A 13766-nucleotide genomic window follows, 5' to 3' on the forward strand; every position below is an offset into this window, starting at 1 on the left:
CATCCGTAAGAGAAGTAGGCTCTGATGTGTAAGTATTTCTCATGTGCTATAATGATTGCTGCTCCTCCTTGACCAGATTGTTATGGATATATCTGCTGGAGGCACTGGCTGTATAGTGGGGTATTCCACTGCATCGACACAGTGTATGTAGTATTACAGACCACTTGTCACGCCGCGCTCACCTTGGGGCGGGACCTCGGTCTTGACGTCATCTCTTCCGGAGCTGCGGTCACTCCGGGGGTCCCGCCGGGTGTGCACGCGCACCTCTCGTACCTAGGTCCCTGTCTCCTCCATGTTATGTCTGCGCTTGCGCGCTTTTCTCAGTTCGGTCTCCAGGTCAGTCCTCTCTATGGTACTGGAGGACTTGACCCAGGAAGCTCTCGTGATCATGTGCTATATTAGGCTACCTCTTCCTAGGGGAGGTGCCTGATTATTGTTGTGCTTCCTGGCTTGGTCTGCCGTGTCCCTGCCTGGCTGTGTGCTGTATTCAGGTCCCCTGCCTTGCACTCTGTTGTGCCTCTTGGCACATGCTCTGAACCTGCACTCTGCCTTGTACTTGGTTGTGCCTCCTGGCACACGCTCTGGCCCTGTACTCTGTCTCATACTCAGTTGTGCCTCCTGGCACATGCTCTGACCCTGTACTCTGTCTCATACTCGGTTGTGCCTCCTGGCACGTGCTCTGATCCTGTACTCTGTCTCATACTCAGTTGTGCCTCCTGGCACACACTCTGATTCCGTGCTCTGTCTTATACTCAGTTGTGCCTCCTGGTACACACTCTGGTTCCGTGCTGTCTTATACTCAGTTGTGCCTCCTGGCATACACTCGGACCCTGTGCTTTGTCTCATACTCAGTTGTGCCTCCTGGCACATGCTCTGATCCTGTACTCAGTCTCTTACTCTGTTGTGCCTCCTGGCACACCTACCAATCCTGCGCTCTGTCTTATGCTCAGTTGTGCCCTATGGCACACACCCTGCTCCTGTACGCTGTTACACCTCCTGGCACACCTGCTGCCTGACTCAGTGCTCTGACATGCTCCTTGCACGCATCCTGCTTCACTCACACCCGGACGAACGAAGTCTCTGTATACCACGTGTTCCCGTGTCCATGCTTTACACGTTCCTGCAGACACACTCACCCACTCGTGTCTCCTGTGAGCCGGCCGCCTGGTGCCAGCAGTTGTGGTGCCTCACCCCCTGGGGCTTGCCCCTGACACTCCCTGTATAGGGGGTGGTCCTCACTAGGTCAGCTCGCCCTGGGAGGGTTGGTGTCACGGACCAGAGGGTCCACTCCAGGAGTCGTCACAGTATAATCAGGCCATGGACCCCGCTGGTACCACCACCTTCATCCAAAAGGAACTGGTGTTCCTGCGGGAGAGTCAGACCAGGATTATGGCCTTTTTGAAATCCATGGAGTCCCGTTTGTCAGCCATGCAGTCCTCTGACCCTGGGAATGCTTCCCAGCTGGCCTGCCTCCAGCAAGAACTCACACAGCAACTCGACACCCAGGCCCATATCCTCAACTATATGGCGTCGATAGACAGTCGGCTTCTTTCCATACAATCTGTTTCTGCTCAGTCCTCGGCCCCGCACCCGATGCCGCGCCTCGGCAAGCCACCCCGATATAGCGGGGACCCTAAGTTTTGTCGAGGATTTCTGACCAATGCCGGTTACATTTTGAGTTTTTGCCGCAGCACTATCCCACTGAGCGTGCCGAAGTTGCCTTTATTGTTTCACACTTAGAGGGGGAGGCGTTAGCATGGGTGAACCCCCTCTGGGAGCGCAATGACCCACTCGTCTCTCAGCTTTCCACCTTTTTGGACACCTTCCGCAAGGTGTTCGACGAGCCGGGTCGGCTGGCCTCTATCACCGAGTCCCTCTTTAACCTCCATCAGGGTACGCTACCGGTGGGACAGTATGCCATCCGTTTTCGTACCTTGTCCTCCGAACTCGGTTGGAACAACGAGGCTATCGTAGGGATCTTTTGGCGTGGCCTGTCCGGTCGGATCAAAGACGAACTGGCAGGTCGGGATACTCCCACCTCTTTAGAGGATCTGATCTCTATGGCGACACGCATTGACCTGCGGTTTCAGGAACATGCCCGTGAATTAGCCAGAGAGAGGAGCTCCTCTCACCTCCTCCGTTCCTGCTCCAAGAAGCCGGGAAACTTCTCCGCCTAGGGTTGATAGGAGAGGCCTCCCTAGGTGTACGTGATTCCTCTCCTCCCCTGCTCGTGTCCGTATTATTGAATCTCGGAGGAGGCTTTTCTGGATTCTGGCGCGGAGGGGAATTTTATCACACTCGAGGCGGTTAAAAAATACCGGATTCCTGTCAGATCCCTGGAGACTCCTCGGTCGATTGTTTCGGTGAATGGTATGTCCATGCAGGAGACCGTTGCCCAGGCCACCGAAGAGATCGAGCTGCAGATCGGAGCCCTGCACCTGGAGAAGATCTCCTTCCTCGTCTTGTCTACCATGTCTTACACACTTCTTCTAGGCCTCCCTTGGCTACGGACTCATGAGCCAAGCCTGGACTGGCGGTCAGGCGAGATACTCCGGTGGGGACCGTTCTGTCAGGAGAAGTGCCTGTTGCCCGTCCGTCCGATGAACTCTGCCAGTCCATCCTCGGCACCTACAGGTCTGCCGTCGGCTTACTGGTCCTTTGCAGATGTCTTCGACAAGAAGGAGGCCGAGACTCTGCCCCTCCATTGGCCATATGACTGTCCGATTGACCTCATTCCTGGTTCTACGCCACCCAGGGGTAGTATATATCCGCTATCCCCTGCTGAGACCCAAGCTATGTCTGAGTATATCCAGGAGAACCTTGCAAGAGGTTTTATCTGTAAGTCCTCCTCGCCCGCGGGAGCGGGATTTTTCTTTGTAAAAAAAGAAGGACGGCTCCCTCCGTCTTTGCATAGAATACCGAGGCCTGAACGATATCACGGTCAAGAACAAGTACCCATTTTCCATTGATCCCGGAGCTCTTTGACCGGCTTAGAGGAGCTCGAATTTTCACCAAACTGGATCTTCGTGGGGCCTACAACTTGATCCGCATTCGTTCCGGGGATGAGTGGAAGACCGCCTTTAACACAAGAGACGGTTACTACGAGTACTTGGTCATGCCCTTCGGCCTCTGCAATGCCCCAGTGGTGTTCCAGGAGTTCGTGAATGATGTCTTCCGGGATATGCTGTACTCCTGCGTGGTAGTCTATCTGGATGACATCCTCGTTTTTTCTCCAGACCTCTCCGCCCACAGAAAGAACGTGCGTCGAGTCCTCCAGCGCCTGAGGGAGAACCGCCTTTATGCCAAGCTCGAGAAATGTGCCTTCGAGCAAACGTCCCTGCCATTCTTGGGGTACATTATCTCAGAATCAGGTGTACGCATGGATCCGGCAAAGGTGTCCGCCGTCCTCGTTTGGCCACAGCCCCATGGGGTGAAGGCAATCCAACGCTTCCTTGGTTTTGCGAACTACTACCGACAGTTCGTTCCTCATTTCTCCTCGTTGGTTCGCCCCATCTCGACCCTCATCTGCAAGGAAGCTAACCCAAAGGCTTGACCCTCTGAGGCTGAAGAGGCCTTCCAGTCGTTGAAACAAGCCTTCGCCGCTGCTCCGGCGCTTCACCGACCTGAGGTTAGTAGACCTTTCACTCTCGAGGTGGATGCATCCTCTACCGGAGCTGGCGCAGTCCTTCTGCAGAAATCCTCTTCTGGACGTTTTGTCACCTGTGGCTTCTTTTCTAAAGTATTTTCCTCCACTGAGCAGAACTACTCCATTGGCGACAAAGAGCTATTGGCCATTAAATTGGCCTTGGAGGAGTGGAGGTACTTACTGGAAGGTGCCATACATCCATTCAAGATCTTCACGGACCATAAGAACCTGGCGTACATCCAGTCCGCACAGAGGCTCAATCCTCGGCAAGCCAGGAGGTCCCTATTCTTCGCCCGCTTTGACTTTGAGCTACATTTTCGGCCCGGCGATAAAAACGTTAGAGCGGATGCGTTGTCAAGATCATTCCTGTCGTCTGATGCAGAGGAAGAACCCTCTCATATCATTGATATATCCAAAGTAATTACTGTGGCTCCTGTCAAGTTAACCACGTTACCTCCGGGAAGAACCTTTGTGGCTGAGAATAACCGAAAACGAGTGCTAAATTGGGGACATTTGTCCAAGATTGCCGGCCACATTAGTGTAAAAAAGACTTTGGACTTAATCTCTCGCCATTATTGGTGGCCTTCACTCTCCCAGGATGTTAAAGACTTTGTAGCATCTTGCCCGTCCTGTGCCCAGAACAAGATACCCAGACAACCACCCTGCAGTCTTCTGTTCCCGCTTCCCGTTCCGTCGGCTCCATGGCAGCACATAGCCATGGATTTCATTACTGATCTGCCTTGTTCTTCCGGTTGTACTGTGGTCTTGGTGGTTGTAGACCGATTTTCAAAGATGGCCCACTTCATTCCTCTTCCCGGACTACCCTCTGCTCCTGACTTGGCGAAGATCTTCATTTCCCATATCTTCAGGATTCACGGCTTCCCCCAGCACATCGTGTCAGACAGAGGGGTCCAATTCACCTCCCGGTTCTGGAGAGCTCTATGCGGACTCATGAAAGTGTCATTGGATTTCTCTTACACCTATCACCCCCAAACCAATGGGCAGGTGGAACGTACCAATCAGATCCTTACATCCTACCTCCGGCATTTTTCTAATGCTCATCAGAATGACTGGGTCAGTCTACTTCCTTGGGCTGAGTTCGCCTACAATAATCACTCCAGTGAATCGTCTACCAAGTCTCCTTTCTTTATCGTCTTTGGATAGCATCACAATATGCCTCTACCGGTACTTCCTGTCTCGGGGGTATCTGCTGCTGATTCTCTGTCTGTGGAGTTCTCCAGGGTATGGCAGGAGACCAAAACCGCTCTCAAGAAAGCACGGGACAGAATGAAATTACACGCCGACAAGAGGCGCCTGGACGTTCCTCCATTTCTCCCTGGTGACAAGGTGTGGCTCTCCACCAAATACGTCCGCCTTAAGGTACCATCTTACAAACTGGGTCCCCGTTACATTGGTCCTTTTGAGGTCCTCAGGCGGATTAATGATGTTGCTTACAAATTGAAGCTGCCTCCTTCACTCCGTATTCCCAATTCCTTCCATGTGTCTCTCCTTAAACCTGTGGTTCTTTCATCCTTCTCCAGGCCACACACCACAGCCTGTTGGCTTGGGGGATGAGTTTGAGGTGAATGACATTTTGGCCATGAAGAAGTTAAGAGGGAGAACCATGTTCTTGGTCGATTGGAAGGGTTTTGGCCCCGAGGAGAGGTCATGGGAACCCAGGGAGAATATCCACGCACCCCAGATTTTGTCTAAGTTCCTCTCCAGTTTTAGAAAGAGGGGGTGTAAAGGGGGGGTACTGTCACGCCGCCCTCACCTGGGGGCGCTACCTCGGTCCCGACGTCATCTCCTCCGGAGCTGCGGTCACTCCGGGGGTTCCACCGGGTGTGCACGCGCACCTCTGGTACCTAGGTCCCTGTCTCCTCCATGTTATGTCTGCGCTTGCGCGCTTTTCTCAGTTCGGTCTCCAGGTCAGTCCTCTCTATGGTACTGGAGGACTTGACCCAGGAAGCTCTCGTGATCATGTGCTATATCAGGCTACCTCTTCCTAGGGGAGGTGCCTGATTATTGTTGTGCTTCCTGGCTTGGTCTGCCGTGTCCCTGCCTGGCTGTGCGCTGTATTCAGGTCCCCTGCCTTGCACTCTGTTGTGCCTGTTGGCACACGCTCTGAACCTGCACTCTGCCTTGTACAGTGGGGCAAAAAAGTATTTAGTCAGTCAGCAATAGTGCAAGTTCCACCACTTAAAAAGATGAGAGGCGTCTGTAATTTACATCATAGGTAGACCTCAACTATGGGAGACAAACTGAGAAAAAAAAATCCAGAAAATCACATTGTCTGTTTTTTTTTCCTTTTATTTGCATATTATGGTGGAAAATAAGTATTTGGTCAGAAACAAAATTTCATCTCAATACTTTGTGATATATCCTTTGTTGGCAATGACAGAGGTCAAACGTTTTCTGTAAGTCTTCACAAGGTTGCCACACACTGTTGTTGGTATGTTGGCCCATTCCTCCATGCAGATCTCCTCTAGAGCAGTGATGTTTTTGGCTTTTCGCTTGGCAACACGGACTTTCAACTCCCTCCAAAGGTTTTCTATAGGGTTGAGATCTGGAGACTGGCTAGGCCACTCCAGGACCTTGAAATGCTTCTTACAAAGCCACTCCTTCGTTGCCCTGGCGGTGTGCTTTGGATCATTGTCATGTTGAAAGACCCAGCCACGTTTCATCATCAATGCCCTTGCTGATGGAAGGAGGTTTGCACTCAAAATCTCACGATACATGGCCCCATTCATTCTTTCATGTACCCGGATCAGTCGTCCAGGCCCCTTTGCAGAGAAACAACCCCAAAGCATGATGTTTCCACCACCATGCTTTACAGTAGGTATGGTGTTTGATGATGCAACTCAGTATTCTTTTTCCTCCAAACACGACAAGTTGTGTTTCTACCAAACAGTTCCAGTTTGGTTTCATCAGACCATAGGACATTCTCCCAAAACTCCTCTGGATCATCCAAATGCTCTCTAGCAAACTTCAGACGGGCCCGGACATGTACAGGCTTAAGCAGTGGGACACGTCTGGCACTGCAGGATCTGAGTCCATGGTGGCGTAGTGTGTTACTTATGGTAGGCCTTGTTACATTGGTCCCAGCTCTCTGCAGTTCATTCACTAGGTCCCCCCGCGTGGTTCTGGGATTTTTGCTCACCGTTCTTGTGATCATTCTGACCCCCACGGGGTGGGATTTTGCGTGGAGCACCAGATCGAGGGAGATTATCAGTGGTCTTGTATGTCTTCCATTTTCTAATTATTGCTCCCACAGTTGATTTCTTCACTCCAAGCTGGTTGGCTATTGCAGATTCAGTCTTCCCAGCCTGGTGCAGGGCTACAATTTTGTTTCTGGTGTCCTTTGACAGCTCTTTGGTCTTCACCATAGTGGAGTTTGGAGTCAGACTGTTTGAGGGTGTGCACAGGTGTCTTTTTATACTGATAACAAGTTTAAACAGGTGCCATTACTACAGGTAATGAGTGGAGGAAAGAGGAGACTTTTAAAGAAGAAGTTACAGGTCTGTGAGAGCCAGAAATCTTGATTGCTTGTTTCTGACCAAATACTTATTTTCCACCATAATATGCAAATAAAAGGAAAAAAAAACAGACAATGTGATTTTCTGGATTTTTTTTTCTCAGTTTGTCTCCCATAGTTGAGGTCTACCTATGATGTAAATTACAGACGCCTCTCATCTTTTTAAGTGGTGGAACTTGCACTATTGCTGACTGACTAAATACTTTTTTGCCCCACTGTACTTGGTTGTGCCTCCTGGCACACGCTCTGACCCTGTACTCTGTCTCATACTCAGTTGTGCCTCCTGGCACATGCTCTGACCCTGTACTCTGTCTCATACTCGGTTGTGCCTCCTGGCACGCGCTCTGATCCTGTACTCTGTCTCATACTCAGTTGTGCCTCCTGGCACACACTCTGATTCCGTGCTCTGTCTTATACTCAGTTGTGCCTCCTGGCACACACTCTGGTTCCGTGCTCTGTCTTATACTCAGTTGTGCCTCCTGGCACACACTCGGACCCTGTGCTTTGTCTCATGCTCAGTTGTGGCTCCTGGCACATGCTCTGATCCTGTACTCAGTCTCTTACTCTGTTGTGCCTCCTGACACATGTACCAATCCTGCGCTCTGTCTTATGCTCAGTTGTGCCCTCTGGCACACACTCTGCTCCTGTACTCTGTTACACCTCCTGGCACACCTGCTGCCTGACTCAGTGCTCTGACGTGCTCCTTGCACGCATCCTGCTTCACTCACACCCGGACAAACGAAGTCTCTGTATACCACGTGTTCCCGTGTCCACGCTTTACACGTTCCTGCAGACACACTCACCCACTCGTGTCTCCTGTGAGCCGGCCGCCTGGTGCCAGCAGTCGTGGTGCCTCACCCCCTGGGGCTTGCCCCTGACACTCCCTGTATAGGGGGTGGTCCTCACTAGGTCAGCACGCCCTGGGAGGGTTGGTGTCACGACCCAGAGGGTCCACTCCAGGAGTCGTCACACTACTGTAGAGTTTATGTACACTTCTGTTTTTGTGGTCTCCCATTCCTAAGTCTTGGGGTACAATCCTTTGGCACGTTTAGTTCCCTGGTAATCCCATATCTAGGTAAAGACAGAAGGAATTGTCTAGATAATGGCTTTAATGCAGACCTGTCCTTCCACACACAAAACATGGATAAAAGCATGGTCTTGATTACCTCTTCCCCTACAGGTGAGGGTACGTCACATTGATGTTGCCACCTGTTCGTTGGTCCGGTCGGGGCTTATGTCCAAACTCCCCAGCCCCGCAAAACGAGATTCTGGTGTATTCGCCAACGGCGTCATAGATTATCATGGTGCCAACAGAGTGAATGGCGCTCTGCCTTGCATCATTTTTGGGCGTTTACTCATACTGGAGGCAGACAACTATGTCTAAGCATTCGCCTCTAGACAGTGAACGTTGGCTCTGTGGGCACCGTTATGGTCTATCATCCCGTTGGTGTGTATGTCAGAATCCCATTTTGCAGGGGGAAAGGGTGGTTTCGAACCTACGCCTTGATGGGGCCAATGAATGGGTGGCAAAATGCAACGTTAAAGCATCTTTAGAACTAGATTTGGACTTAGGTACATATCGGATTACTTTCCCTTTTTTAGGATTTGTGGTATTAGGAGGTTCAGATATTCAAGGTTTTCGGCACTTTCATTATCTTTGCATTTATTTGCCTACAACATAACAGAAGTTTGGAAACAAGAATGCTGATGTGAAAGGGCAACTTGTTAGTATGTAACATGGCTGTGTAATAGTAAGTACACAACGTTGGCAGCTGGAGGTCATATCCTTGACTTGGAACGGACCAAGCTTCCTGTTTAGGCAATCACATTTTTTATAGTTATTAATGTACTAAAGTTCAGACCAGTTCCCTGCAGATAAATGGCTGCTCTCCAAGGGGAGCAGATACTCTAGTACAACACGTTCTTACAAGGCGGGCTTTGGAAGGTGGCCTCATCAGCCTGACGACCCGTGTGTAGTAGTGTCTCACCATGATCCATGTTGGAAAGAAACTATGCCAGCACGGCCCCAAGCCCCAAGCGGCTTTTTTTTTACCATGTTCACTAAATGCTAAAACTGACCAGCCATTATGATTCTTTAGGTCATTATGAGTTTCTAGATACCAAACATGTCTAGGTTCTTTTTTAGTTATATGGTGAAAAAAATCCAAAGTTTGTATAAAAAAAATGGCGGAATTTTTCGAGAACATTTTTAGGGATCTGGTGCTGGATGATACCATTTTGGGATAGATACGATCTTTTGATAGTCCATTATTGCATTTTATTACAATGCTGCAGTGACAAAAAAAACATATGACGGTGTTATGAGGCACGTCCAGTAAGCTATTGACAGCAGCATTTAACTAGTTAACAGCCATGGGTGGATCGTGATTCCACCCGTGGCTGTTAGGAGAACATGGCAGCTGATCAAATTTACCGGAAAAGATGGGGCTCAGTGCCAGAGTCTGAATCAAAGAGGGATACATTCCAATAGGTGGCGCTAGTGTTCTAGTCCTCTCTGAAGAGGTGATTTGCATGCTTGTATCCGCACACATACATTTTAATGATAGGAATAAAAAAGCATAGAAAGCGGCAGTACAATGCCCACCATTGCCATCTCATGCATACAAGTCATGGCTGCTTCCCTCATTCTCTAAGTAGTCATTCTGAAGCCCTCCTACTTATAACCAGTGCGGTGAGATTCCATAACTATCACATAACGATCTCCTGATGCCAATATAGTATATTCCACCCCCGATCTCCAGAAGAGCTCTGTACAGCAGATGTCGGAGTCAGTGACTGCAGTTACCGGGAGTGTGGCACATTCTCAGCACAATCATGTCAATGTCATCGATCTCGTGATCCAGAAATCATCTGGACTTCCCCTTCACTGGGGTTTTCCGCTGTAACATAATCGCTCTTATTTATAATATTCAGCGATTTCCCAATGTACTTTCTATATTTTCCCTTTTACTTCCTCGCACTGTGCAACAACTCTGCTTGCTGTATAGAATGGCAAAATCTTACTGACAAACTCAGAAGCGAGAAATGTATCCGGAGCGTGTCCAAATCACAGCCGCGTACGTCAGCCATTCCTTGAGATCCATGTGGTCCTTTTCCAGGTGTGTTGGACTTTGTTATACTCCGATCACATTCCTGCAAGACGGCGTTCATGTGGTGACGACCTCTACTACATCGTGTTGGAAGAAGTAACATCTGTACTGGGATCAGACAGATTTCCCAACATGTTGGAGGTTTTATGATTTATTAGCCGACATTCTGGACACCGGCTATAAAGTTCTTGGATTTTTACTTTTAACTATTTCCATGTATGTATTTTTACAGAGTGGAGCAGGTGCAGGTGTGTACAGCTGGAGGCAGCTCCGTACAGGGCCTGTGTCAGGGGTCATCCAGCACATTCCTCTAACTGCCGTATACCTTGGGCGAGCATTGCAGTGCACGGACTGGCTGGCTGCTCTACTGACCTAAGCGTGACTGTGTGATGTATTTCTATGCAGCTGCCATGCTCCGGTCAGGATTGCCGATGGTCAGTCTGAGGATTCCAGTGCGATCCTTGCACGAGTTATACGGTCGTCTGTCTGCACCCTAAAAGCAGCAATCAGAGCCATCTCTGATCTCTGCAGTTTTACCACTTAAATTTAACTGTCAATCTCTGACAGTGGCATTTTTTAATTTTCCGCCCCCTATGGCCACCACAGCTTGATTTTTGTAGATTTGAATGGAAATGGAAAGCTCAGTTTGCTGTATATTTGGGGACAGTTAAATAAACTGAATGCATACATGTACTAACCAGAAAGGACACTATTTTGGCCAATGAAAACGTTGGAGTTTATGCTGAAACTTGACATACACACTGAGCCTATAGCAAAAATTACTAATTACTTTGAATGGAAAAGGAAAGCTCAGTTTGGTGCATTTTTAGGAACAGTTAAATAGTAACATAGTTTTGAAGGCTGAAGGAAGACCTTATGTCCATCTAGTTCAGCCTATTTTTAGTGCAGCTGTTCTGCATTGTTGATCCTGGGGAAGGCAAAAAACCCACAGAGTAGAAGACAATTTTCTCCATAGGGAAAAAAATTCCTTCCCCTAAGCTGGGTCACCCATCTACCTATAATATTCTGTTGTTATTCGTAACCTTCTATACTGTTACTCACAAGAAAAGTCTCCATTACTTTCTTAAATTCATTCAGTGAGTTGGCCATCACCACTTCCTCAGGAAGAGAATTCCAGAACCTCACTGCTCTTACCGTGAAGAACCCTCTTCTATGCTGGTGCAGAAATTGTCTTTCCTCCAAACGAAGAGAATGCCCCCTTGTTCTTGTCACAGTCCTTGGTACAAACAGTTCATTGGAGAGATCTCTGTATTGCCCTCTGATATACTTGTACATATATATTAGGTCTCCCCTAAGTTTTCTCTTTTCTAGAGTAAACAGACCTAATTTTGATAACCTTTCTGGGTATTGTAGTGAACCAACTCAATTTATCATTTTAGTAGCCCGCCTTTGAACCCTTTCAAGTTCAGTAATGTCTTTCTTGAGCCCCGGCGTCCAAAATTGCACACAATCCTCCAAGTGTGGTCTGACGAGTGATTTGTACAGAGGGAGAATTATGTTTTCATCTCGTGTCCCAGACCTCTTCTAATGCCTCCCATGACCCTATTTGCTTTGGTGGCAGCTGCCTGACACTGGGCACTCCAGTTTAGCTTCTTATTGACTAAGATGCCTAAGTCTTTTTCCATGTCTGAGTTCCCCAGCAGTTTCCCATTTAGTAAGTAATTGTAGCATCTGTTCCTCCTTCCCATGTGCATAACCTTACACTTATCTGTGTTAAACCTCATTTGCCATTTTTCAAACTCTATCATACATGGGCTAACTAGAAAAAATACTATTTTGGCCCATGAAAGCATTGAGGTTTATGCTGAGCCTACTGGAAAAATAAAATGTGCACTTTACCTAATTACTTTGACTGGAAAACCTTCGCCTCTGTAGGTATAAATCAATCACACTGTGCAAAAATCCCTCACTCAAAGAGGAGATCCCAAGAGGGGAAAAAACACCAGATTCCCGCGCTGCTATATTTCAACCATCAAATAGAGGAAATCCAGTAGATTGTAGAAATTGGTTCCAATATCAGTACTTTATTTATGGTACATACAGAGACAACGCGTTTCGAGGTCCATTCAGTGACCTCTTCTTCTGGTCAAATGTACAGAAATTAAGATAAATCAGAAGTTGGCGATTTATATCATATCGAGGTTAGGCCCCCCGCTGTTCACAAAAAAAAATGAAGGGGGAAGGGGCAGTAACCAAATGCAAGTACATAGAAATTTCACAAAAAAACGACCAAGTGTTAAAAGACACAATAACTTACATCCCATAGATCACAAGTTGGACTAATTAAAAAAGAAATACAAAATGAGAGTATTTAAAAATGAAACATAAAAGACTCCCCACACCAGGATCAACCCAATAAGCTTGTGGGACTGAGTGTATGTATATGAAATGCTTTTGTGGTTTCTTTTATCTTTACTGTGCAAAAATCCGGAAGCACAGGCAGCAGCTCTTCGACTATCCCATAAATAAGTAAAAAAGGTGTTTATAGAAGAAAGAGAAAAGTAGCTTCTAAATGTCTGGAGGCTATTAATAAAAGAAATACGGACAATACTCATCCACCCAGGATCCAGTAACGTCTCCCGCATCTCAGTGTCAACAGCACACATCACCGCTGCAGCTAATCACTGAGCTCAGTAGCTCACCCAGTGTACATTGGAAGGGCTGCTGAGCTTAGTCATTGGCTGCAGCGGTGATTTGCTCTGTTGATGCTTCATCCAGGGGTGGGATTCAGCCGGTTCTCCCCGGTTCGGTGGAACCGGTTGTTAAAAAAGCAGCCGGTTCCCCGAACCGAGGAGATCCAGGGCCGCGATCTGGTACTTTGTGCAGCGGCGCCGGTGCGCAATGGGAGAGGAGTGCGAGGAGGACTCTCTGCTTCGGCTTCCTAGACGCTAGGCCCGCCCACCAGATACCACGCGCGGCGCACTGATACGTCCGTGCACTCTGACTGAGTACTCACCCTGCCGGCCCCCGCGCACTGATACCTGCGGCAGAGCTTTGCCGCTATTGGGTAAATGGAGGAATCACCGCGCGCTGCTACCTACCCAGTGTGAGCTGTGCTGTGTGGCCTGCGGGCCTCCATCATCCTCATCACCCGGGTCACCGGTGCGGTGGTGTGCTTCCAGTGTGTGTGCAGCGGCACGGTGGAGCAGGACGGGTGGTGCGGGGCCTGGGGGCCATCCAGGAGGCCTGGTCAACCATGGGACTCACTGCAGACGCATCATAGCCTGTCACTGTGTACTGTACTCCAACGCCAGGTTAGTATGTCTGTGCTGCCTATTGGGGACCTTTGCTGCCTATAGGGAACACTGCTGCCTATTGAGGACCTGTGCTGCCTATAGGGAACAATGATGCCTATTGTGGATCTGTGCTGTCTTTTGGGGACCTATACTGCCTATTGGGGACCTGTGCTGCCTATTGGGGACCTGTGCTGCCTATTGGGGACCATGCTGCCTAT

The 13766-nt window shown here is 48.9% G+C and overlaps 1 protein-coding gene across 2 annotated transcripts in view; it reads right to left on the bottom strand.

Moving 5' to 3' along the window:
* The window catches only part of LOC141050662 (uncharacterized), a 56296-nt gene that overhangs the window by 41480 nt on the left and 1050 nt on the right, over positions 1-13766 (bottom strand). The window lies entirely within an intron of this gene.

Source organism: Dendrobates tinctorius, unplaced genomic scaffold (assembly GCF_039654945.1).
Source record: "Dendrobates tinctorius isolate UK_male_01 unplaced genomic scaffold, ASM3965494v1 ptg000152l, whole genome shotgun sequence".
NCBI classification, from domain to species: domain Eukaryota; kingdom Metazoa; phylum Chordata; class Amphibia; order Anura; family Dendrobatidae; genus Dendrobates; species Dendrobates tinctorius.